Source organism: Ictalurus punctatus, chromosome 7 (genome assembly GCF_001660625.3).
Source record: "Ictalurus punctatus breed USDA103 chromosome 7, Coco_2.0, whole genome shotgun sequence".
Taxonomy (NCBI): Eukaryota; Metazoa; Chordata; class Actinopteri; order Siluriformes; family Ictaluridae; genus Ictalurus; species Ictalurus punctatus.
Window position 1 is genome coordinate 23417873 of NC_030422.2, and position 24855 is coordinate 23442727.

At 39.8% G+C, this 24855-nt stretch overlaps 1 protein-coding gene across 2 annotated transcripts in view; it reads left to right on the forward strand.

The window, feature by feature from the left end:
• The first annotated feature begins 972 nt into the window (after window positions 1–972).
• Window positions 973–24855, forward strand: part of htr2cl1 (5-hydroxytryptamine (serotonin) receptor 2C, G protein-coupled-like 1) — a 126746-nt gene continuing 102863 nt past the window's right edge. For both annotated transcript variants that reach the window (XM_017471087.3, XM_017471091.3), the window contains exon 1: window positions 973–1626. The gene's annotated coding sequence lies outside the window, so the exon portion shown is untranslated. The remainder of the gene's footprint in view (window positions 1627–24855) is intronic.

The window sequence follows — 24855 nt, forward strand, 5'->3', positions numbered from 1 at the left end:
GGCAGAAAAATAAATATTCAGAAGTCAGCTAGATTTTCCTGGTGAGGCTACAGCACCATTTTGTTCAGTATCAGAGAGGAGGTCACATTTCCAAAATTACACAATTTGGGATTCTGTAACACAATTTCTCAGTTGAAGCCCAAAGGCGTTTGTCCATATTTTGTAGCTAACAACCAACCAACACTCTTTTTGCTCTTTTACAGCTTTTCAAATGGAAGGGAGTGGGACTCTTGTCTTCCCAGATGGCAGAGAGATTTGTAAGAAGTTGCATCAACTCCAATTCTCCAACTGACATCCGTCAAATGTTTAAATGATTTAATAAATGTTACCTGAATTTCATGCAATTGTTTGTTCATTTTGTGAGCATTTTAAAATTTTAACATACAAATTGCATTTTAGGATAATTGCAGGGGGAAAAAGTATAAACAACACATCTCTGTTTTATTTTGTGTTATTTTTAGCAAAAAAACCGGACGCACACAAGAAGACTCGTACGGAGTAGGAGAAACCGCACTACAGGACTGCGCCTCAAATCTTCTGACAATGCCAGAATTTAATTGGAGGAAAAATGTGATCGCAACGGCTGTTAATCGGCTGTTGGGGAACACGTCAAATTAGCGATCAAATGCTACAGATTTTGGCCTAGGAATCTTATAGGATTCTCAAAATTTGTCTCAGACGACCAAATTGTGGTCCAAATCGCACAATGTGAACCCGGCTTAACTAAAGATGAACAAATGAAAAACATAATGAATACAACACTAATATGAGAATACATTTCAGCCATAGAAGAAAAGTGAGCTTTTCTGGATTTGATTACAAAACAAGACCTTCTATAGCCTAAATAAGACCTAATGTTTATACACTAAATGATCGATATGGCTTGCTGTTTTGAAGGGACCTCATATGGAGCTAAGCTTTCCTCGGGCTCCTTTTTAAACCCCAGCACTGAAGTTGATGTTATTCGACCTTGCCACATGCTGTGCTTTGGTGAATTGATTCCACTGCAGTAATGTGCATTGAATTAATACCGTTACTTATAGTGAGTGTTTTAAACGCAGGATGGGAAGGTTAATTGAAACAGAACAACGTGATTGCATTCCTTTCACACAGCGATATCCACCTGCCATACCTCGACACGTCTTAACGTGCCTTAGGCGAAACGGCAATGTTGCAGAGAACAAGCAGGCCACAATAAGCTAATAGGCTGTATAACTAACGGCGGGAACCAACTAGTATTTCTTTTCTTTTTTTTTTTTTAGTTCTAACTCTTGTGCTGAGAGTGGACTCACAACCATCCCAGCACCACCTCCGCTCTCTTCTACACCACATCTGGCCGCGCGCCACGAAAAGAACTGGTTTAGCGCTGCACGCGCTGTGTTTCGGGAAAAGCGCACGCGCGCGCTCACCCAGTGACGTCGCTCTCCGGGGCGCGCGCTCCGCTCCTGCTTCAGTCTCCGGTCCCGGAGTCCGGTGTGTGAGAGGAAGAGAGTCTGTCTTTCAGCGTCCCGCCGCGACCGTGAAGGAATCCGTGAATGAACAGCTGAGGCGAGGAGCAGAATGGGTTGGACATGAACCATGAAGTGAAGAAGTGGACACCGAGACAAAGCGAGGTCATGTTAATGGGTGAGTTTATTTTGAAACAATATCACACACCTGGAACACATCCGACATCACACACTAGCTGCAGTTCTCAATGCATTAGTTCTAATCTAGTTTTATTTCTACACCTTAAACTATAGGCTACTTAAGTATAGTGTGTGTGTGTGTGTGTGTGTGTGTGTGTGTGTGTGTGTGTGTGTGTGTGTGTGTGTTTGGTTTTGTTTTATTTAAGGAAAACCCAAACAAACACTTTGGAGTGTTCTCTAGTGAACACCCCTCTCCAGGCAGTGTTTAAGTTGTTATTATTGCAAAACATACAACACATTTATTGACATGGTTTCCTATGTGTGTACCCCGCGCGCTCCAGGAGGACAATATGAGACAAAAAAAAAAGTCATACAAACCACAACGGGACCGGGTGCTTGTTGCATCTCTCGGATTGTTAAAACACACGGAAACACTTTCTTTCACTAAACTGCGACAAAACCACGAGAGCACGAGCGCCTCAGACCGTTAAAGGTAAGCACATATTAGACAACGCGCGCGCGTTTATTGTCAGCGCGTCTTGTCTAATTAGGAAATAACCATGCGGAGGCAGCTGATTATTATTGTGTGTGTGTGTGTGAGATTTGTGTACTGGAAAAGAAATGAACCGGTTTTTCACTCATAGTCTATCAGTGTTGAAGTATTGATCTGAAACTCAGTGTCACAATTACTGCGTAATTTACTAAAAACATCATATCAAATTGCTGAGCTCGTGGTAAAGCCTGGGACCTGATTAAAGATTTGTGTTTGGTGCGTCGTCTGCATGCAGTGATTCATCAGATTCAGATAACACACACACACACACACCCACACACACACACACACACACAGAAAGAGTCATCAGCAGACAGGATGTTCAGGTCAGCATGTTCTCATGCATCCCACAAAAAAAAAAAATATATATATATATTGATTAGAATGAAATGTTATTAGATTACATCCTTATTCTATAACTATTATGGGAACTATGAACAAATGATATATTAGGTCCTGCTTATTAAATAGGATATTTGCAATAAATGATACTGAGGCAAAGCTACTAAAGCGCTTCAGCTTTGTGCATATACCCACCACTGCTCACTGCAAGCACGTCCACATGTTATCGCTGGCGGTGCCAAGAGAAATGAGAATCAGGATCACCTGATTAACTGCCCTTTCATCTGCCCAAAATATTGAAGTGCAGTTGTCTTTAAGTTGTATCGTCACTGCCAAAGTCTAGCAGGATTAATGTGAGTATGTGCTGACATTTTGCCAGTGGTCGTTCTTGGAGTGGGCTCGATGAAATGTTTCATCTACCTGAGAGAGAGAGAGAGAGAGAGAGAGAGAGAGAGAGAGAGAGAGAGAGATGAAGAACTGGAGGATAATGGAGAACGAGTCCTTGGTGTGATTTAGGGAATCTGGGATAAATAGATGGAGAAAGAAACATGAAGGTGGTGCAAATGGTGGATGGTGCAAATAACCAGGTGCAGAGTTGTATATGATCAGGCTTTTTTTTCCTTTTCAGTAGGAAGATGTTATCCAGGATTAACCCGTTTTCTCTGCCGGTTCTGACGGAGTCACATTGTTCTTCTCCGTGTCACGCTTTAAATTTAAATTCTGTTTCCTGGCAAAAAAACGTCTTTGACCCAATTTAAATGTATTAAAGCTCTTATTAAAAAAAGTGTGTGTGTATATGTATATATATATATATATATATATATATATATATATATATATATATATATATATATATATATATATATATATATATATATATGGAAATAAAATATTATCCTGTTTTATCACAGGGATCACTTGCACGTACTGTATGTGTGTGCTCGATTTTGTATATTGGATTTTTTCAGTGCTCTCATCAGGCAATTAAGGCTAGAAGGTCACACAGAATCCTTTGTTAGTCTAGGTTTTCTGTGCTCAGGTAACATTTACAAAATCCAATATTTGACAGTACACACACACACACACACGAACACACTGCAGCTTTGACACTACAGGACATCATCATGTGATTTGAGCTCATAATATGATTCCTCTGTGGGTAAGTAGTTGTTTGTTTGTTTTTTCAGGATACAGGAATTGCAGTTCATATATTAAAGGTGGAGTCAGTAGAAGCTTTGTAATATGTAGAAATCTTTGTTCATAAACTAAAATATCTTGCCCTGGGATGAGTTGGCACCCCATCCATGGTGTCCCTCATCGTGTGCCCCGAGTCCACTGGGATAGGCTCCAGGCTACCCCGCAACCCTGTGTAGGGTAATGTATGTAAAGTATGGAAAATGGATGGATGGATGGATGCATACTAAAACAGCTGCTTGGAGGAAAACTCTTTGAGTTTCAAAATGTCAGCTAACTTCTGAAAAATGCGGATGCTACCTTTAATCCAAACTGGCGGTAAAACAGACAACAGCTGCAATTCCTAATGTTCTCCCTGTAGTCCTGTATGTTTCATGTGGAATCTCTGGCTTCCTCTGACTGGCCAAAAAACATGCCAGTAGGTGACTGACATTCCATCACGGCTGTATTCCAGCCTCAGGTCCAGTGTTCTCAGGTTAGTCTCCGGATTTCCAGTGACCGTGACTAGGATTAAGCGGTTTCTGAAGATGAATGAATGAATGATCCGCACAGTCACTGAAAGATGAGTATTTATTTCGTGTTTCATTTCAGCTGCTTCATCAGGAACATCGTCCTGCTCTGGTAATGTTTCCGTTCTCTTCGGCTCTATCAGAGACTTTGACTGCGTACCTGAGAGCTTGACTCTCCGTTGGGTCTCTCATAAATATTAATGGACAGCTTATTGTGAACATTAGAGCTTGTCAGTGGCTCAGGGGTGAGCCCACTCGCTGATCTGTCAGGACTGATTTGACTTGTCACTGCAAATGAAAGGAGGCTTCAAAATACCTTTCTTGCAGTTGTCACTGCTTGTTCGATCATAAACCCTTGCTTTTGTCTGAGTGTGTGTGATTGCTGACAACAAAATGAGATAGAGTGTGGTCCGTTCTTGTAGTGGTGCATTTACTAGTATTGTAGTGATGTTTTTTGTAGTGTATTGTTTGATATGAAACACCCTTTCAAATTGGATATCAAGTGCCTGATTTGTTTAAGATAGCACATCGGGATTTCCAGCATGTGTACATGGATTAATCGATGCACTGCCCCGGAACTGCATACAGGATGCATCTGCAGTTGGATACAAATGTCAATAAACCGCTGCTGGTCAGGCTCATTTGAATTGTAAGCTTGTTTGTACACTAACAACCCCTCATCTGCATGGTTAAGACTGCCAGTTACGTCTGTACCGGCTTGACTAAATGTCTCAATCCAGCAACCATTCTTGTTCAAACACACACCAGCACGAATATTTATGCATGCACCGCCTCCGAATGTGTAAGTAAATATTTGTTTTGCATGCACCAGGGAGCTCTTTCACGTACTTTCCCATCAGTTTCTGTCTGGTTGTGTGGCTGTGGCCTGGCAGCTCCTCCCTTTAACATAGCTGCAGAGGTAAGCCGCGGAAAACAGCCAACCTGTCGTGGTGGCCCGTCTCCAGGGAGCAGAGCTGCACTCTGTCTTATGTGCGAGTACTCAGGGAAGTCTCTTTGGTGTTTGACTCCCAACCTGCTGGTGAAGGAAAACACACTATCCTGTATGCCTGATCCCCGCCCACATCAGTGTTGTTTTGATTTAACACATGACAGCTAACATGGGCCCGGACAAATAATGGAACGGTGCCAGAAATTTCTCAGCAAAACAAGAGGAAGCGTGTCTGTGTCCGTATTAGAGATTACCTATGGCAGGCTTTGCAGGTGTGTGTAAAATCTGTAGTCATCATGTTTCCAGAGCTGTGAAACGTGCTGAGATTATTCGACCCCCCCCTGGGTTGTGTTTATAGCTCTGCATAAAGGATTTAGTCCATTAGGAAATTAAATAACAGCATGTGCTAACTAGCGTGCAGTGTTTAATTGTTGTTTAAGCTGACGGCATACTGCACTGCTGGCTTCCGTCTCTTTTCTCACTTTGCCTTTATCTATTTCATTCACTCATTTCACACACACACATGAACGCACACTCACACAGACTCACGGGGAGTGCACATACCATGTTTGACTGCTTTTCTGTCCTAATTCATTGCACATTAAACTTACATAAACATCACCGCAGTGTTTTAGTTCTTGCTTTCCACCTGTGTTAGAGGAGAACGTAAACAGCAACACAATGCATTGATATTATTCTAATTTTATAAATTGTAAAAATGTAATGGAACAGCATTTGGAATTGTCTTGTTCTGTGGTTAGTGCATGAGTTACTGTTTCTTTGGACTACTGCTACAAACCCTGAACATTCCAGCTTCGCTCTTTGCAATGTTCCATAAAAAAACATTTCCATACAGCGGCCTGGAAATACACTACACGGAATCGCAGGTCGCTGACCCGTCATGACTCATGCCTGCTTTCTGTCTATCCATCACACATGTTCCGATGGGAAACTGGGAAAAGAGTGGCAACCTTGAACTGACTGTACGGTATATAAATACATTATGTGCTTGCATTCCAGTAACCGTTTCATCACCTGTAAAACATATGCACTGTCTGAGCTACCAATAAGCTGTTATGCAGTATAAATAAGGAATCAAACATGACAGGGTGTGTTGTTATAGGAGGTACTGTGTGTACTGTTACCACCCTGAAGTTGATTGAAGTTATAATAAATCTGTGATTTGCTTTACAGATGGCACTACTGTCAGGGTTGCTGTTATAGAAAATTAATCAACACTTTCCAGCTAATCAGAATTGAGCGTTCAACAGTGCTAAAGCGGTGGAGGCTCATCCATGGGAACAATCCCGCCATATATATAAGCCGTTCTGATAAGACCTTATTCTCAACCCTATATATTTCAAATTCTATTGAAATAGTAATGCCCTCTTTTGAGTGGCTAATGATTTAAATATTGTTACTCTTTTACAAATATAAGCTGATGTTCAATTGATTTGCTCACCTTTTTCGATGTTACGCAATCTTGTGGCAGTGTGCTCATTGCCCCATTTGGCTCCATAGAGATGCACCTAGTGGTGAAAATGGGAATCACAACAAGTTATAATAGAGACCAATTGGGGCAGTAATCACACTAAATCTAATACATTTCCTCAACCAAAGGCAGTGCGAAAGTGCAGACAGTGTGTCTGATGTACAGAACCATTTTTTATTGTAAGAGACACTATATTGCAAAGATTGGGAAAGGGAAGAGGGGAGTCGTATTCTTACATCAGAAAAGCTTGTGCACCATGGTGACCTTGTTTCCCATACAAACAAAAGCTGAGAAAAAGATGAAAAATGTCTCCTTTTCCAATGTAAACTTTTGAGTGGATTTTGAGATATAGTTGGGAACGGAACTTTGCTGAATCTTGTCCACCCTGGTTAATGATATTGCCTCTACAGTACAGTGTACATGATGGAAAACACACCTGTTGTACTGAACACAGTTGAACATCAAAAGTTGAAGTTACAACAAAAATGCTCAAAATGAGCCGCTAGACTCTATAACTGTATATTGTTAAATATCAACTGCCTATTATGTGGTTACTCTAAAAATTAGATTGTAGTTTGTAGCATAAGTTAAATGTGATGGCCTCTTGATTTAATTTTGTTTGAGGCTATGTAATTTTTAATGTTGTCCTTCCCCACCAAAATCTATGGTCATGAGCTGCTGCTGCACTGTGATATAAGAGAGTTTAATCACTGCTAGTTTTGTGTGTATGTTTAAGACTTATTGGATTTATAGGTCAGTGGTGAATGTATTGAATGTGCAGGACTGCTAGGATTTTCTTGGCTTATCATGTGTGACAGGGGATTAAAGTGTGGTAGAAAAGGGTAGACTATTGACTCAAGGGTTGGATGATGATGATGGTGTGTGTCGGTGTGTACTCCACCTGTGAGTGGTTTGTCTCAGGAGTAACAACACAGGCATAATTTATGATTTGCTAAATCAATGCCAAGCATCATCATTAGATGTGGGTCATTGAAGAACATACTAGAGATTCTTTAGTTCGCCTCACCAGGAGAGGGTCAATTAAGCACTGTTAACATTCAAGCTTTAGTCCATAAGTGCATAACCTGCTCTGAGGTGTTTTCCTATGATTCAGGAAGCATACTTTTCTGGGTCAAACTGTAAACTGCATGTGGCTGTAATGAAATTTTTTAACTGCATTTCAGGTATGTAACTGGCTGTGAATTTTAGGATCTGTAGCTGTGGTTGAATTCTTTCCCTCGTTGTCATACAGTGCACTACTTCAAGTGACAGCGATTTAGTGGCGTCGTCCAACTCTCAATGAAGCATTTATCCATAATACACTATAAATCAGATACAGTTGAGTCCCACATAATGATTTCTTTCATTTAGAATTTGGCTTGAGAAATATTGCCAAATGCTAGACTGACCTCAAAATCTTTATAAATATAAATCTTTAAGTGATCTGGTCTGGTTATTTCATATAGTATAATGAGTGAGGAAAACCCGTTGTATATCACTGTGGCTGATGGATTGTAGAAAACAGCCAAAAATGATGAAATATATGGTTTGACCAAAATTGAGTTCTGCTAAAAATGTACTATGATATCTCTACTTTAAGACACAATAAATGGATTTTTATCAGAAGTATGTATAAATTTGGCTAGATTCTAACCTTGCTTTGGCTGTCTGCCTGTGAAAACCATGTTGGGTTAGGCAGTCATCTTGTCTAAACAAGTCTAAAACCTTCAAGCTAAGCGTGATTTCCTCTCTAATAAGATAATGACTGTCAAAATGTCCGCAATCATAATAAATAAATGAATCAGCAATTATTTCCATGTGAACAGAGATCAGTCGAGTGAGGAGATGGTGATGAGGCTCATGTTTAAATTCAGAGTCACTTTTACCTCAGGTGATGAGACAGAGACTGATGAGAATGATGCTGATAACAAAGCGAGAACACATTTCCCAATTGTAAACATGTTTATAATTTATCAGTAGTGTTGTTTTCCCGTCAGTCGATTAGTTTATAAAGTATATGTACGTGGGGTGACTTTCAGTCTAATTGGAATTAAAGCTTCAATTGTAAATTTCTCTGTTTTCACTTTTGAGGGTTATCAGATTTTAATTTGCTAGATCTTCTCATAGAGATACACTGTCCCCTCCGAAACTATTGGAACGGCGAGGCCAATTCACTTGTTGGTGCTATACACCAAAGACACTTGGGTTTGAAATCAAAAGATGGATATGAGACAAGAGTTTTGGATTTCAGCTTTTATTTCCTGGTATTTACATCTAGATGTGTTAAACAACATAAAACACAGAACCTTTTGTGTCAGACCACGCTGTCTTTAGGCAGGATAATGTACAGAATAGGAACAGATAAGTCTTGAAGTAACTTAAAGTAAATAACACATAATATTGCATGGTTGGATATCCCTTGCTTGCAATACCTACATCAAGCCTACAACACACCTAGAACAAGCCTACAACACACTGACATCTCCAAAATGTTGGTTTCTTCTTTTGTGATGCTTTTCCTGGCTTTTACCACAGCCTCTGTTAGTTGTTTGATTCTGGAGTGAAATGCTACTCAGTTGGGTTATTGGTGATTGGTTTGGCCAGTGTAAAACCTTTCAGTTTTTCCACCTGATAAAGTTTTTGTTTAGTTGGCAGTGTGTTTTGGATCATTGCCTTGCTGCGTGATACAAATTCTCCTAATTAATTTGGATGCATTTCTCTGTAAATTGGCAGAGAAAATGTTCCTGTAAACTTTTGAATTAATTCTGCCAATACCATCATGAGTTACACCATCAATAAAGATTAGTGAGCCTGTTCCGGAAGCAGGCATGCAAGCTCAAGCCATGACACTACCTTCACCATGTTTTACAGATGAGCTTGTATGTTTTGGATCATGAGCAGATCCTTTCTTTCTCAACACTTTGGCCTTTCCATCACTGTGGTAGAGGTTAATCTTGATTCCAGAACTTCTGTGGCTCATCTCTGTATTTCTTTGCAAATTCCAATCTGGCTTTCTGATTCTTACTGCTGATGAGTATTTTGCATCTTGGGTTTGGCCTCTATATTTCTGCTCTCGAAGTCTTCTTTGATTGGTGGATTGTGATAATTTCACCCCTGCCCTGTGGAGGTTGCATGGCTTGCATACTCCCATAAACAGCTCTCTGATCTTCATGTTGGCTTATCCTTTTTTTCGCAACAAATGCAGTCTTCACAGGTGAAACTGAAGGCTAAAACCAGAATGAGATTTTCAGAGATATTTATTTTTTTAAACAATTAATCTAACAGGACACCCCTGGGTAACAACAATCATCTGTCAGTCAAAAGTTCCAACATTTGTGCTCGCCTAGAAATTGTCTGGTGGTCTGATACAAAATGTACTATGTACTATGTCACTTAACATATCTACATGTATATACCAAGAAATGAAAGCTGAACTTCTAAACTCTCTTTTTTGTATTCATCTTTTGAGTTCAAACCCAAATGTCTTCAGTCTACAGCAAGAAAAAAAGAGAAAAGAATTGGCCTTGCCGTTCCAATCATGACGGATTGGACTGTATGCAAAAGAGAAGCACATTTCAGTTCAGGAAAACCTGAACTGAACTTTCAGAACTTGTGAAGGGCCACCACATGTATAAATACATACATATAGATTATACATACATGATACATGTGTATAAATATGATTATTATATGGCTTCCACACATATAATAACATGAGGTCATTTTAAGACCTCGGTGAAAGAACTATAAAGGATGCCACTTCATTACAAATGTATTGTATGACTTTAAAAGCAGTGTATAGCGATTTGAAGGAGCAGATTTTGAGATATTGCATTAACCTGCTGTTATTGGCCATTAGAGTGCCTTTGTCAAAAAGACCTGCCAGCCCTGGACACCGGAGCAGCCATAAATGCAAGTTCAATTCAATTTTCAATTCAGTTTCATTTGTATAACAGTTTTAACATTTGACATTGTCACAAAGTAGCTCTACAGAACTAGATTTAGATCCATAATGAAAGCCAGAGGAGACAGTGACCAGGTAAAACTCCCTGAAAGGACATGAGAAAGAAGCCTAGAGAGGAAGCAGACTCAAAAATGAACTCATTCTCTTCTGGGTGAGACCGGAGAGTGAGATTAAGAAATCATTACAGTACACAGGTGTAGAAGAGTAAAGGATGTTCAGTGTGCACACAGTGTGAGTCAGAATCCTGGGATGAGCACACGACAGTCTTTATGATTACAGCAGCAGTTCGTTCTTAGTCAGAAATCTACAGTATCCAAGGTTATTTTGAACAGGCAATCTAACCAAAATTTGACCATTGTGGATTTTCATAGCTTCAGTTTACATATTTGACATTCTTATGCTTATGCAATGGCAGGTCACGATGTGTTTTTGTGGCACTCTGAAGTAAGCTTTATACAGAACAGTCTATATAGTGGTACAATTTTTCGATATAGTGTAGTCTCTTAGAAGAGGTGGTGGTGAATAAGCACTTCTGTCTATTTAAATATGTGTAGATCTTAAAGTGTGTTTGTATTTGCTGAGAGTTGGTAATGTTGACAGTGAGGCAGCCCGAGTATATCCACAGCTCTTGGCTTTTTACATGAAAGAAAAAAAAAGCCCTCTAGTGACAGCGGCAGACAGCGTTTTAAAAAAATTCTGTTCCACTGTGGGATTTTCTTGCTGCTGTAACACATGCTGGTGCAGAGAGATGTAAGATATGGGGACATACATTTATCACCCCAATTGCTAGTACCATCCCATTCTTTCCTCTTTTCTCTCCCTCATTTTCTGTCTCAGTATTGACCCACGTGTAAATCCCTGTACTTCTCTTTTTATCTCTCTCTCTTTCCATCCCTGTTTAATGCTCTCTCTAGCCCTCCTTCCATCATTCTCTCTCTCTCTCTCTCTCTCTCTCTCTCTTTGTGTGTCCCTCACAATACAACAGCCATTATGGTGTCAGGTCTGTGCCGCTTTCTCCCGGGCGATCTCAGCGGGGGACGAGCAGAGTGATGCCTTACAGCCACTAAATGCTCTTGCTGACATCACTAACAGCCTGGGCTGGAGCTAAGTGGCCAGAGTTACGTGCTTTGGCATCGTGAAACATGACACTGAGAAGTAAACATTGCCGAATGTGAAATTAGCATTGTCAAGAGCACTATTGTGTGTTTCCTCTGGGCTTGTGAATGAGACACAAGGATGTGAGTCAAGCTGACTTCATGATCATAGAAAATGGAGAGAGAATGAAAGAGAGAGGGAGAGCGAAGGCTCCAAAAGTCAGAGAAATCGTAGAAAAGGTCATGCGTTTCATTTCTTTCCATCTGTTCCATACGTAAGTCAGCATGCTGATTGCCATCTCTCCAATTGGACACCTTTTCTTTCTAAACTCCAGGCAGAAGCAGTTCATGACTCTTTATCATGCACTCAAAGCCTGAATCCTGCAGTTCCACTCTGGACATAATTTGAATTATAGTTTACTTTTTTCCTTGCTCTGGGTCAACACCTCGAAGCCACTTGGTTTTTTTTTGTTTTGTTTTTTAAATTTATTTTTATGTTCCAGTTAATTCTTTCATTATGTGAAGTCTACTGTTGTGACTGAGACTGAAATGGTGGAAATATTCAGAAGTTTAATTGCAGATTTGATAATGTTGTTGGAACTGCCATATAATTATGCATTTCTATGTGTGGTAGTCTTAGAAAACCTGTCAGATGTTGCTGTGGTTGTGATGTTTTATTAGCAAAATGTGGGTTTCTCTGCTTATAACATCCTTTGTCACACCAACCACAAATTTAAAAGAAACCACTATAAAAACAAAAAACAAAAAAACAAACAAAAAAACACCTGGCAGCTGTGCTGGCCAGAACTTTGTAGCACCGTTTATTGTGATATGGTTAAATAGTTTCCTGCCTGTATATTTTATGGTGAAAGACTGTGTTTTTTATTTACAGTAATGTGCAATTAAAAAAAAAAAAAAAAAAAAAAACAGCACTAATGTAAATTGGAGGTCAGAGTTTTGCTGTAAAATTAACAGCCAAACCTTGTGATTTCTTTTATAGAATTTCCATTAGAATATTTTTCCCATGCATTTTCTGGCAAAATGCTGACAGCTGTGGCTGCTAGAGATGTACTGTATAGAGATGTACTGTAGAGATGTACTGTAGAGATGTACTATAGCTGCTAGAGATGTACTGTAAGAAACGGTATTGCCCTACCCTATACATCAGCATTAATTTATAACTACACCCACTGTACCCTGAAATACTGCCATTTCCAAAAACAGTAAAAGTATTTTCTATAAATAAACAGCAATTTAAAACCAACAAATTACTACAATGACATTAACTCTAGTCAAAACACAAATTACATAGACCTACAGTAAACTATTTTACAAATTTAACTCACACATGTCAATGAAAAAGAAACTCCTTCAACAGATATAAGAGAGATTTTAGTTTCTTTAAAAACCATGGAATATGCTAAAATAATACATTTTATGGTACAGCAGCTTTAGATAATGAGAGGTCAACAGAAAAAGAAAGGCTACAGTAACTCAGATAACCACTTTGTACAATTATGGTGAGCAGAAAAGCATCTCGGAATGCACAACACGGCAAACCTTGAGGCAGTTGGGCTACAATAGCAGAAGATCATATTGGGTTCCATTTCTGTCAGCCAAGAACAGAAAGCTGAGGCTGCAGTGGGCACTATCTCTCAATACTGGACAGTTGATGGCTGGAAAAAAAACAAAAAAACAAAAAAACGTAACTGGTCTGATGCATCTCAGGCACACAGATGGTAGGGTCAGACTTTGGCACCAACAGCATGAATCCATGGGCCCAATCTTCCTTGTATCAACAGTCCAGACTGGTGGAAGCAGTGTAATGGTGTTTTCTAGGCACACTTTGGTAAATGGCACACTTATATAGTGCTTTTATCCAAAGCGCTTTGTACTATGTCTCATTCACACACACTCACACACACTCACACACACTCACACACACACACACCAATGGTAGCAGAGCTGCCATGCAAGGTGCTAACTTGCCATCGGGAACAATTTGGGGTTCAGTGTCTTGCCCAAGTACACTTCGGCATGTGGAGTCATGTGGGCCAGGAATCGAACCGCCAACCCTACGATCAGTGGACAACCCGCTCTACCACCTGAGCCACAGCCGCTCCCTTTGGAATCATTAATACCAATAAATAATCACTGAAATGCCACAGCCTGTTTGAGTATTGTTGCTGACCATGTGTATCCCTTCATGGCCACAATTTACCCATCTTCTAATGGCTACTTCCAGCATGAAATCAGGCATCTCAAACTGGTTTCATGAACATGACAGTGAGTTCAGTGTTCTTCAGTGGCATTCCCAGTCACTGTATCTGAATCCATAGAACACCTTTGTGTTAATAAAGTGCTCCATGAGTGCAGATAGAGAGGGTGGATGGCTTCAAGTGCTTACAACATCATGTCCCAAAGCAGGTAGATCACTTTCTACTGCCAGAAATTAGTCATTACTACACCACAGCTATGGAGTACAAAGAGAAAAAAGGCAAAAAAAGATGAAAAACCCTCCAAAAATACTCAAAATGGCCTGCACTAGTGGTGGGCACAGTGGCATAGTTTTTGGCACATTTTCCTTGCACTTCCAGGGTTGGGGGTTTGATTCCCTCCTCCACCCTGTGTTCATGGAGCTTGAATGTATTCCCCATGCTTCAGGGGCTTCCTACAGGTAGTCCGGTCCAGTCCAAAGACTGCTTTGTAAGCGCAAATTGTCCGTAGTGTGTGGGTCTGTCAGTGTGTGTAAGATGTCCCGTGCCTTGTGCCCTGAATCCCATGGGAGAGACTCCAGACTCCTCTGGATGGATGGATGGATGGATGGCCTGCAGGAGTCACATGTGATAGTTTGTTAAAATAAAAGATCAGCTGTTTAAACAGGTGGAATCAGGTGTGACTCCTGCTGGGTTGGAATGAAAACCTGCACCCACACCGCTCCACTGAGGATTGGATTGTGGGTAACACACACACAAACACACACAGCTCTGATGGGCCTTTGCACTAACTTTTAAAGAAATCAAATAGAGAAAAGACATTACAAAATAAAATCAATTTTGTTGTTCACATAGCAGTACATTTTAAGGTGGACAACACAGGGGAAAAAAATCTACTTTAATAGGGGATTATGTAACTAACAAATGTCAAATTTGTTAGGTTTCCAAATTTTTATCGTAAATAACAGTGAATAACAGGATTGGTTTACATTAATATTTGTGGTGTTTTGCAGTTTTGGAAACCTTTTCCCCTCCATTTATTTCATTCACAGTTTTTTTTGTTTGTTTGTTTGTTTGTTTTTACTGTTGTTATATAACAGTATTTTACCATAAATTACACTGACATTTGTATTTATTTATTTTTTAATCTAGCATAGGCTACCTTCCTGCAAATGTCACATTTGATAAGCAGCCCAATTAACAAGTGCAGTGGTAAACACAGTCAGCCTAAAGATGTGTAAAACCTTGCTAAATAAGCGTGATTTTCTCACACAGTGAATGTCACACATTGATCAAATTGCTGCGTGTCATAGTGAAATGGACGTAAGCCAAAACAGTTCAGTTGGTAATCAGATAACGGCTGTCAAAATGTCAGTGATGCTGCGGCGCTGTAGCCAGAGTAAAATCCTTAAATTCAGTTTTCTCACTTTTTCATTTTTAGGGGTAAACAGACTTTAAACTGCTAGAGCATTTGGTTGCGATACCTGCAAAAGGGAAACATATTCAGTTCATGAAAACTTGCAGAAGTAGTAGAAAATCTCAAACGTTCACCAAGTGAAGAGTTTTCCCAGGCTGCCACACATATTGAAATGAATATAACTTATACTGTAACTGCAGTTATACAGTAATATGAAAGCACAAATCGATTTTTTCAGACACAGACATTAGAGACTTATTCAAGAGCTTATACACATTGTACCGGTGGGGAACAGGAACAATTTGCAGTCCTCTAATGCTTCTACTCATTTTCCACTGGTCAGTAGGCCTAGAGTACAGCACCGTATAGCTACTAATACGTGTCCAGAACTATTAATACCCTAGTCGAGTAGCTGTGTCTGTTTTCTATCATGCAACAACATCTGTGAAAGGAGGAGAAGTTCTCAATTGGATAAAGGGTGATTGAATCTAATTGAATTGTGCTTCATTGGCCAACAACCCAAAGAATGCAAGGATTTTTTTGCTGAAGCAGTTGTTAAGCGCTCATTGTTGAGTGCTTATAGACATTAAATATTACAATAAAAAAAAAATGCCATCATTTCGACACTTAACAGTAAACACTAATAACAACAGCAGTAAAAATGGCAGTGCTTTAAGGTCTGATTTACCTTTTACTTGACATTTGGAAAATCCGAAAAGTTCCATTTGGTCAGCTGCTTTAAGTCTTTTTAAATAAACAGAACTTTCCGAATTTTCATTGTACTCAGTGAGAATGTTATCAGACAATACTGCTGAAATGCACTGCGCCAATAGAAAGCCAATTTTAGCTAGCTATTTGCCCTACTTCTCAAGTGGTATTCCTCTGTATAGAGTAAAATGTTGCAGTGTACTATTTATTAGAGATATATTATGCATTTAGGATGTAGCCCTTACAGTGTGTGTGTGCGCGCATGTTTTTTTTCAAAATGTCTGGTATCTCAGACATCCCACCCTGCACAAACTCAATTCAGGGAAGTAGCTCCACCACCCCCATCACGCAGCGCCCCCCAGGGAAACCCCATCTCACCCAACCACCAGCACCCGCCTAACTGCACCCACCAACAACCCAAGCCCCCCAAATCGACTTCCAAGGATGTGTGAATACAGGACATTGGATTATGAAAGAAGACAATAATTTAACTGATCACACTGCAAATAATTTACAAACACAGGGACTTGAACAACAAAGCCTCCACATGAACAGATTTTTAAAAATGTGTTTAATTGTTGACATGTGTCATGATTTCCCCTCGCGTTAAGCGCTAAGCACGCAGCATGCTCTGAAACCCAAAGCTCGAATCGCGAGTGTGCGCTTCCGGGTTTTACAGTTACATTGACTTTGTTTACTTTTGACACATGTACATTTGATATGATTTCTCTCCTGTCTCCGCCCCCGTATTCTCAGTGGTTGTTTCCCATATGTGACACATTGTTCTCAGCTGTTTTGTGTTTCACCCCTGAATACGTTTAGTATTAACCTCGTGTCTCATTGTTCATTGCAAAGTATTATGTGTGTTTTTCGTATTTGCTCCTCGTTTCATGACTATATTATATTAAATTATATTATATCATTCAACTTATGGAGTCATTTTTCTATTCTATTACAACTTTAAGCAAGTCTACAGGGAGTTTTGCCTCATCACTTAGGACATCAATAGAGTAGCTCCTTAGCAGCTAGTCAGCTAGTTTATATAACGTTAGCTATGCTAATGAATGCATGGCACCTGTTAATCTCATTTTTTTGACACTACAGTGTTACTAAACTACAGTAGTACACTGAACTAAGAGAGGTTGACTGTAAAGCCCATCCTCAGACAAAACTGATAGGTCTTGATAGCAGAAAGGTAGAAAATCAGGATATGCTCTCTGTCACTCTCGCTACGTCGTGTCACTCGCTCTCTCTGCCTCTCCAGAGCCCGTCTAAAATTAGAAATCTTCTGGACTCTCTCTCGCTCGCTCGCTCGCTCTCAAACAAATACATTTTCAGGATATTGTATATAATCTGCATCAGGGAGCCACTATCAATATGTGGGAGACTCCTGGAATGTCCAGGAGAGGTGGGATGTCTGGTATCTGACTTGAGTGATGACTTATGATGATATTGTGACATTTGCTTTTGGCTGGTCACTGTTCTGCACGATTTCTAGCTCCACCCGTATGTCTGTGTTTGGTATACTTAGTACCCTGGCAAAAGAGTAACAACGTCCAGCACAGTTATTAAGTTACATGGCACAATTAAATAACACAATGGGGGACTGTCCCCTGGAAGTGCACTATGAAGATATGAAGATGTGTGTGAGAATTTGAACCTGATCGTTATGGTGTTTCGCCACATACTAGTGCCTCCCAAGCTGCCGTTATTCAGTTAGTATGGAATTCTGGAAACTTATTCCGGAATTCTGGTCTGTGTGTGTCTGAAATGAGATCCTGGCTTATCTACCTGCTTTCCAGCTACTCCACACTTTGTGCTACTTCCCTAATACATAGACGCATAATTTTGTAAACAAATGTAGATTTGTGTGTGTGTGTGTGTGTGTGTGTGTGTGTGTGTGTGTGTGTGTGTGTGTGTGCATTCTGCCTTGTGAAGTGGAATGATGTAGATAAGTGTGAGAAAGGGTGTAACTGGGATACTGCAGACACACACACTCACACAAACAAACACCCCCCCACACACAATTGATGCTCATCCCAGCAAACTGTCCCACTCACTCATTCACATTCTGTCCTGCCTTTTCTCTCCTTGTTTGTCTTCCTTCTGCTGTCCCTATCTCAGTGGTTTGCACCTCCTCCATTCTGCTCTTTTTGCCACTCTTGCTTTCTGTTCCCGTCTCTCTGTCTGTCTGTTTGTCCCCTGCAGAGGTTGTGTTGTGAGGGACTTTAGGTAAATGCTGTAAAGAGAAATAGCCCCTGTCTGTGTAGCACTTATGAATGTGTGCAGCTGCTGTATAATGGAGTCCCCTAAAGTCTAGAGCAGCATGACTCATAGAGTCTTCTGTTAACTGAGCACTGTGTCACACTTTACTATGGGAGTATGGTATACTCAACCCATCTGAATCCATTCATTCACACACACACACACAAACACACACACACACACACACACACACACACACACACACACACTTGCCTGGCCACCGTTCCTGAGTAATGATCACATTCTGCCCACCTTGTCCACTGAGAATTGCAGGACACAGTTCAGTAACGATCCACCATTTTCTTGTCAAGTTTGCAGATGAGCATTACCGACTCTAACTACGAAGCTCAGAAGCTGTGATAGAGAGTGAGACAGAGAGGAGAAAAGGAGGGAGATATGAGCAGCTTGTTCTGCTGCTTTGTGAGGCACGCTGGTCCCAGAACATTTGTGTCTTGGGAGGTGTGTCCGGTAGTCATACACCACGTCAATATCCTGTTTTACAATGTGAGAAACTGTGAAGTGTGAAAACTTGAAAATGGTGTAAACAATCGAAACTGCGTTGAACACAGACCTGCTGTTGAACATTACTCAAGCATTCTATTTCATATAAAGTTGAATATACGATGTTAAGTGGCTGACACTCATTTTCATGATTGTATATTCATTATGGTGTTTAGATACAGTGTCCGACATTAATATTGGCACCCTTGGTAAATATGAGCAAAGAAGGCTGTGAAAAAATGTCTTTAGTGTTTAACCTTTTGATCTTTTGTTCAGAAAATTCACAAAAATACTCTGCTGTCATGGATATCAAACAATTGCAAATAAAACAAAAAAGGTTTTGTTAAATATAGGTGTGCAACAATTATTGGCACCCTTTTACTTAATACTTCGTGCTACCTCCCTTTGCCAAGATAACAGTTCTGAGTGTTCTCCTATAATGCCTGATGAGGTTGAATAATACATGGCAAGGGATCTGAGACCATTCCTCCACACACGTCCAATTCCAGGTTGAGTCATAACATTTCCAGTTGAACTGGAACTTATTAATTATTGCCCTGAAGGTGGAAATGGCCATTTTCAATGCTTGTGCTATTTTCTTATAGCCACTTCTCATATTGTGAAGCTCAACAACCTTTTGCCACACATCACAGCTATATTCCTTGGCCTTACCCATTGTTATGAATGACTAAGGGAATTTGGCCTATGTGTTACCTCATATATATACAGTATCTCACAAAAGTGAGTACACCCCTCACATTTTTGTAAATATTTGATTATATCTTTTCATGTGACAACACTGAAGAAATGACACTTTGCTACAATGTACAGTAGTTTAGTGTACAGCTTGTGTAACAGTGTAAATTTGCTGTCCCCTCAAAATAACTCAACACACAGCCATTAATGTCTAAACCGCTGGCAACAAAAGTGAGTACACTCCTAAGTGAAAATGTCCAAATTGGGCCCAATTAGCTATTTTCCCTCCCTGGTGTCATGTGACTTGTTAGTGTTACAAGGTCTCAGGTGTGAATGGGGAGCAGGTGTGTTAAATTTGGTGTCATCGCTCTCACACTCCCTCATACTGGTCACTGGAAGTTCAACTTGGCACCTCATGGCAAAGAACTCTTTGAGGATCTGAAAAAAAGAATTGTTGCTCTACATAAAGATGGCCTAGGCTATAAGAAGATTGCCAAGACCCTGACACTGAGCTGCAGCATGGTGGCCAAGACCATACAGCGGTTTAACAGGACAGGTTCCACTCAGAACAGGCCTCGCCATGGTCGACCAAAGAAGTTGAGTGCACGTGCTCAGCGTCATATCCAGAGGTTGTCTTTGGGAAATAGACGTATGAGTGCTGCCAGCACTGCTGCAGAGGTTGAAGGGGTGGGGGGTCAGCCTGTCAGTTCTCAGACGATATGCCACACACTGCATCAAATTGGTCTGCATGGCTGTCGTCCCAGAAGGAAGCCTCTTCTAAAGATGATGCGCAAGAAAACCCGCAGACAGTTTGCTGAAGACAAGCAGAGTAAGGACATGGATTACTGGAACCATGTCCTGTGGTCTGATGAGACCAAGATAAACTTATTTGGTTCAGATGGTGTCAAGCGTGTGTGGCGGCAACCAGGTGAGGAGTACAAAGACAAGTGTGTCTTGCCTACAGTCAAGCATGGTGGTGGGAGTGTCATGGTCTGGGGCTACATGAGTGCTGCCGCCACTGGGGAGCTACAGTTCATTGAGGGAACAATGAATGCTAACATGTACTGTGACATACTGTAGCAGAGCATGATCCCCTCCCTTTGGAGACTGGGCTGCAGGGTAGTATTCCAGCATGATAACGACCCCAAACACACCTCCAAGATGACCACTACCTTGCTAAAGAAGCTGAGGGTGAAGGTGATGGACTGGCCAAGCATGTCTCCAGACCTAAATCCTATTGAGCATCTGGGGGGCATCCTCAAACGGAAGGTGGAGGAGCACAAGGTCTCTAACATCCACCAGCTCCGTGATGTCGTCATGGAGGAGTGGAAGAGGACTCCAGTGGCAACCTGTGAAGCTCTAGTGAACTCCATGCCCAAGAGGGTTAAGGCAGTGCTGTAAAATAATGGTGGCCACACAAAATATTGACATTTTGGGCCCAATATGGACATTTTCACTTAGGAGTGTACTCACTTTTGTTGCCAGCGGTTTAGACATTAATGGCTGTGTGTTGAGTTATTTTGAGGGGACAGCAAATTTACACTGTTACACAAGCTGTACACTCACTACTTTACATTGTAGCAAAGTGTCATTTCTTCAGTGTTGTCACATGAAAAGATATCATCAAATATTCACAAAAATGTGAGGGGTGTACTCACTTTTGTGAGATACTGTGTGTGTGTGTGTGTGTATGTATATGTATATATATGTATATGTATATATATATGTGTATATATATATATATATATATATATATATATATATATATATATATATATATATATATATATATATATATATATATATATACCCCTGTGAAAAAGGAAGTCATGGTTGAACAATGTCCTGTTCCTAGTCAAAAAAAAAAAAAATTTAAATATCAATGAGACTTTGGATAAACCTGTGTTTTGTTTACAATTGTTTGATATCCATGAGAGCAGAGTAGTTTTTGAATTTTTGAACAAAAACATCAAAATTTTAAACAATAAAGACAAATTTTCATAGCCTTCTTAACTAATATTTACCAGGGTGCCAATATTAGTGGAGGGAACTGGAAATAGATAAGTAGATAGATAGATACATACATTCATACATACATACATAGGGCTGTTATATGTAATGCCATTAACTGTTTAGTGCAAGAAATATTAAAAATATCTATAATCAAATTTAAAACCGGAATGTGCTTAAATCTGTAAGGTGTAATACTATAATACCATTACAATACATTCTTCTTCAGTAAGTGCTTTATTCTGGTCAGGGTTGCAATGGATCCAGAGCCTATCCCGGGAACACTTGACACAGAGTGGGAATACATGCTAGATGCATGGAGACAAAATTGCTAGAGACTGTGACTTGCAATATGCAGGGCATATTATTAGTTTCTTTGTTTAAGACTTTCCTGCCCGTAAATTAGAGCCGTGTCTCAATTGGCACAGAGCGAGCATTTTAGGCTGTTGGTTTTAGGAGACTGCATTGGAGCACTGTAAATGTGAATGATGTCTTTCCTGAAAGCAAAATCAACGGGTGGAAAATCTCCTGATGGTTTCTTACTTTAATAGACTTGTTTTTGTATCACATACCTTGACGGTTCATTGACGGCTCTGTTGTGTGTGTGTGTGTGTGTGTGTGTTGGGGAAGGGTATGTATGGGTAGCCAGCTGTACATGGAACATGAAAATATTTTTAAAAATTTAAAGATGTGTTGACATTGTGAAGTTTAACTCAAGCGACTATTTTCAAAAACCTTGACAGTGAAATGTGAATCACGCCTCCAGATGTGGTATATATCAGATCATTATTATGATTTATTTCAGCTCCTGGATGAGAAGTTCTATTTGTTCTAGCACAAATTATTCCTAGACCAAAAAGGAACCATAGATGGAAAATCAGCGGTTTAGGCCATGATTAGATTTAATTTAGTGTGAGTCTGGGACCATACATTCATGCTGTAAATCTTCATCTCCCAGATGTTGGTGGAATAAGACCTGTATGGATTAAACCTGTCAGCATGCTAAATGTGCCCCTGCTCTCATGACTAAAGGAACACATTCTTTGTATAGTTAAATCCTGAAGTATGTGTTTTACAGGAGCAGTTAGGTTCTTAATGTGTGACTATTGAATGCTTATGGTATTAAATAATATTCATGAATTTATTTTGAGGCTGAATGGAAAGAATGTGGCAGAATAAAAGAGTTTATCAGAACTTTTTTGGAAAATGGTATTGATAAATGTACCAATTTTAAGATTTTGGCTACTCGTTACTCATTTTTAATTAATTATTATTATTATTTTTTTAAACACTGATAGAACTTGCATTGATAGGGGGAAGGTTGCTGAATCCCAGCACTGCTTCACTGATTTCACAGCACTGAAAATTATGAGGAAGAAAACTATGATATGCATTTTGTGTGGAATAAAATAGGCCGTGTGTGTAGTTTTAGGAAAATAATCAACTAGTATGATGTGGCCAAGTGGCCAAACGGCAAATGGATGGCCAAAGTTTTCGTATTTTTTCCCTCTTATACCTCAGCACTAACAATTATTTTTATTAATGAACAACACTTTTATCAATTTATAGTCAAATTTAATGTTGTGGAACAACAAAACAAGTTAGTTCCTGTTATTGTATTATAGCATCGATAAACAACCATTTTCTCTCTCTTGAAGTTAATAAAAAGGAAAAATGCAGCTTGTCATGTTACTGAGATACTACCTAGTGCAAAGACCTCCATTCTGAAGACATTCATGTGTTGGAAAACTTAAAGTTACAGGTTCACCTATAACTGTTGCAAAGCCCTGCAATGGAGATGCTCCAAAATTGATAAATCAACATCTGTTCACAGAAAACTATACAAGTCTGTATATCTGCCATAAAAGTCCCTGTATAAGTTACTGTAGAAACGGATAATGTATTGGACCAAGCTTGTTATTATAAAATTCATTAATTTACCATACAGCTGAAACTACTGTCAGAGCTGCTGTTACAGAAAATCAACCAACACCACCTGACTAATCAGAATCAAAAATCAAACTATGCCATAAATTATGAAATGAGTAACTTGTTTTACTTGGCTCTTGAGGTAATTCCATCTGAGATCTTTGAAGCCAAGTTAAATCTGCTCTAATAAGATCATGGGAATTGTTAATCCACCTGTCAGTTAACATCTATTTAGCTTCCAGAATCCTTTTCTTCTTTCCTTTCAAGATCCAAATCTGACAGGTCTCAGACTCAGAGCATCAGGAATATGGGCTCTTGTAATATTTAATATTAGCCTGAAGCTATTTCAAATCTCAGGATCCTAATTATGGTACAGCTGTTTTCCAGCCTTAGTCCTGGCGTGCCACTGTGTTGCACATCAATCTAACATGCACGGTTGTGCAAATGACCAAAGTTTTCATGAAGTAAATCATATGTGTTAGAGTAGGGTCTTGGTAAAGCCTTCCTAGTTACGTATGGAAGATTAAAATAAGTATGTAAAGCTCAAATCTGACTGCAATCTATTATCAGCTTACTCCAAATTCACCAGCTCTTGAATCTAGAGTGCATTCAAATCAACAGCATTCATAAGCAAAATGACATTGCAATCAGCACGTCACACCGGAAGCACGTCTGCGTTCCCTTTCAAAGGGATGTCACTGACTGCGTTTACATGGACAGCAGTAATCTAATTATTGACCTTACTCTGATTAAGATAATAATGTGATTTAGGTGTTTACATGAGTCGCTTTTAGAATACTCCTGTCATGTACCTGTTTTGCATGTTATAGAATATAATTAGATTAACGGCACACGTCATTACGTCACCGCGCCACGCCATCCGACGTCCCTGCAGAATTTCACGTATCAACATACGTTTTCGTTATGGTACCGTATACAGTTTTGGGTGTTTTTATTACATTTTTTTTACGAATGCTTTAAGAGCAGTTAATTATTTGTCATGCTGTACGTGCAAATAGACAACTGCTTGAAGCCATGGGCTGCGTCCCAAACCGTGTACTTACCTTCTATATAGTAGCCGAGATACATGTATTTTTCCCCACTACAGGCCTATAGTAGGCAAGTATGCGGTTTGGGACGCAGCCGTACTCTCTTGTTCGCCGTAAAATGTTGAGCACTGCCGTGTGTGATCGTGTCCTGTCGCAAAATGCGGTGAAAACTCTCACACGACATTCATAATGTGATTAAGGTGTGTAGATGTCTGTAATACACGTCGATAATGCAACTAAAACAGGAGTACTCCACATGTCTTAATTCGAATAGAGCTTAATTCGAGTATGACCTTAATCAGATTAAGGTAATTAAAAATTGCTGTTTAATTTTTCTTA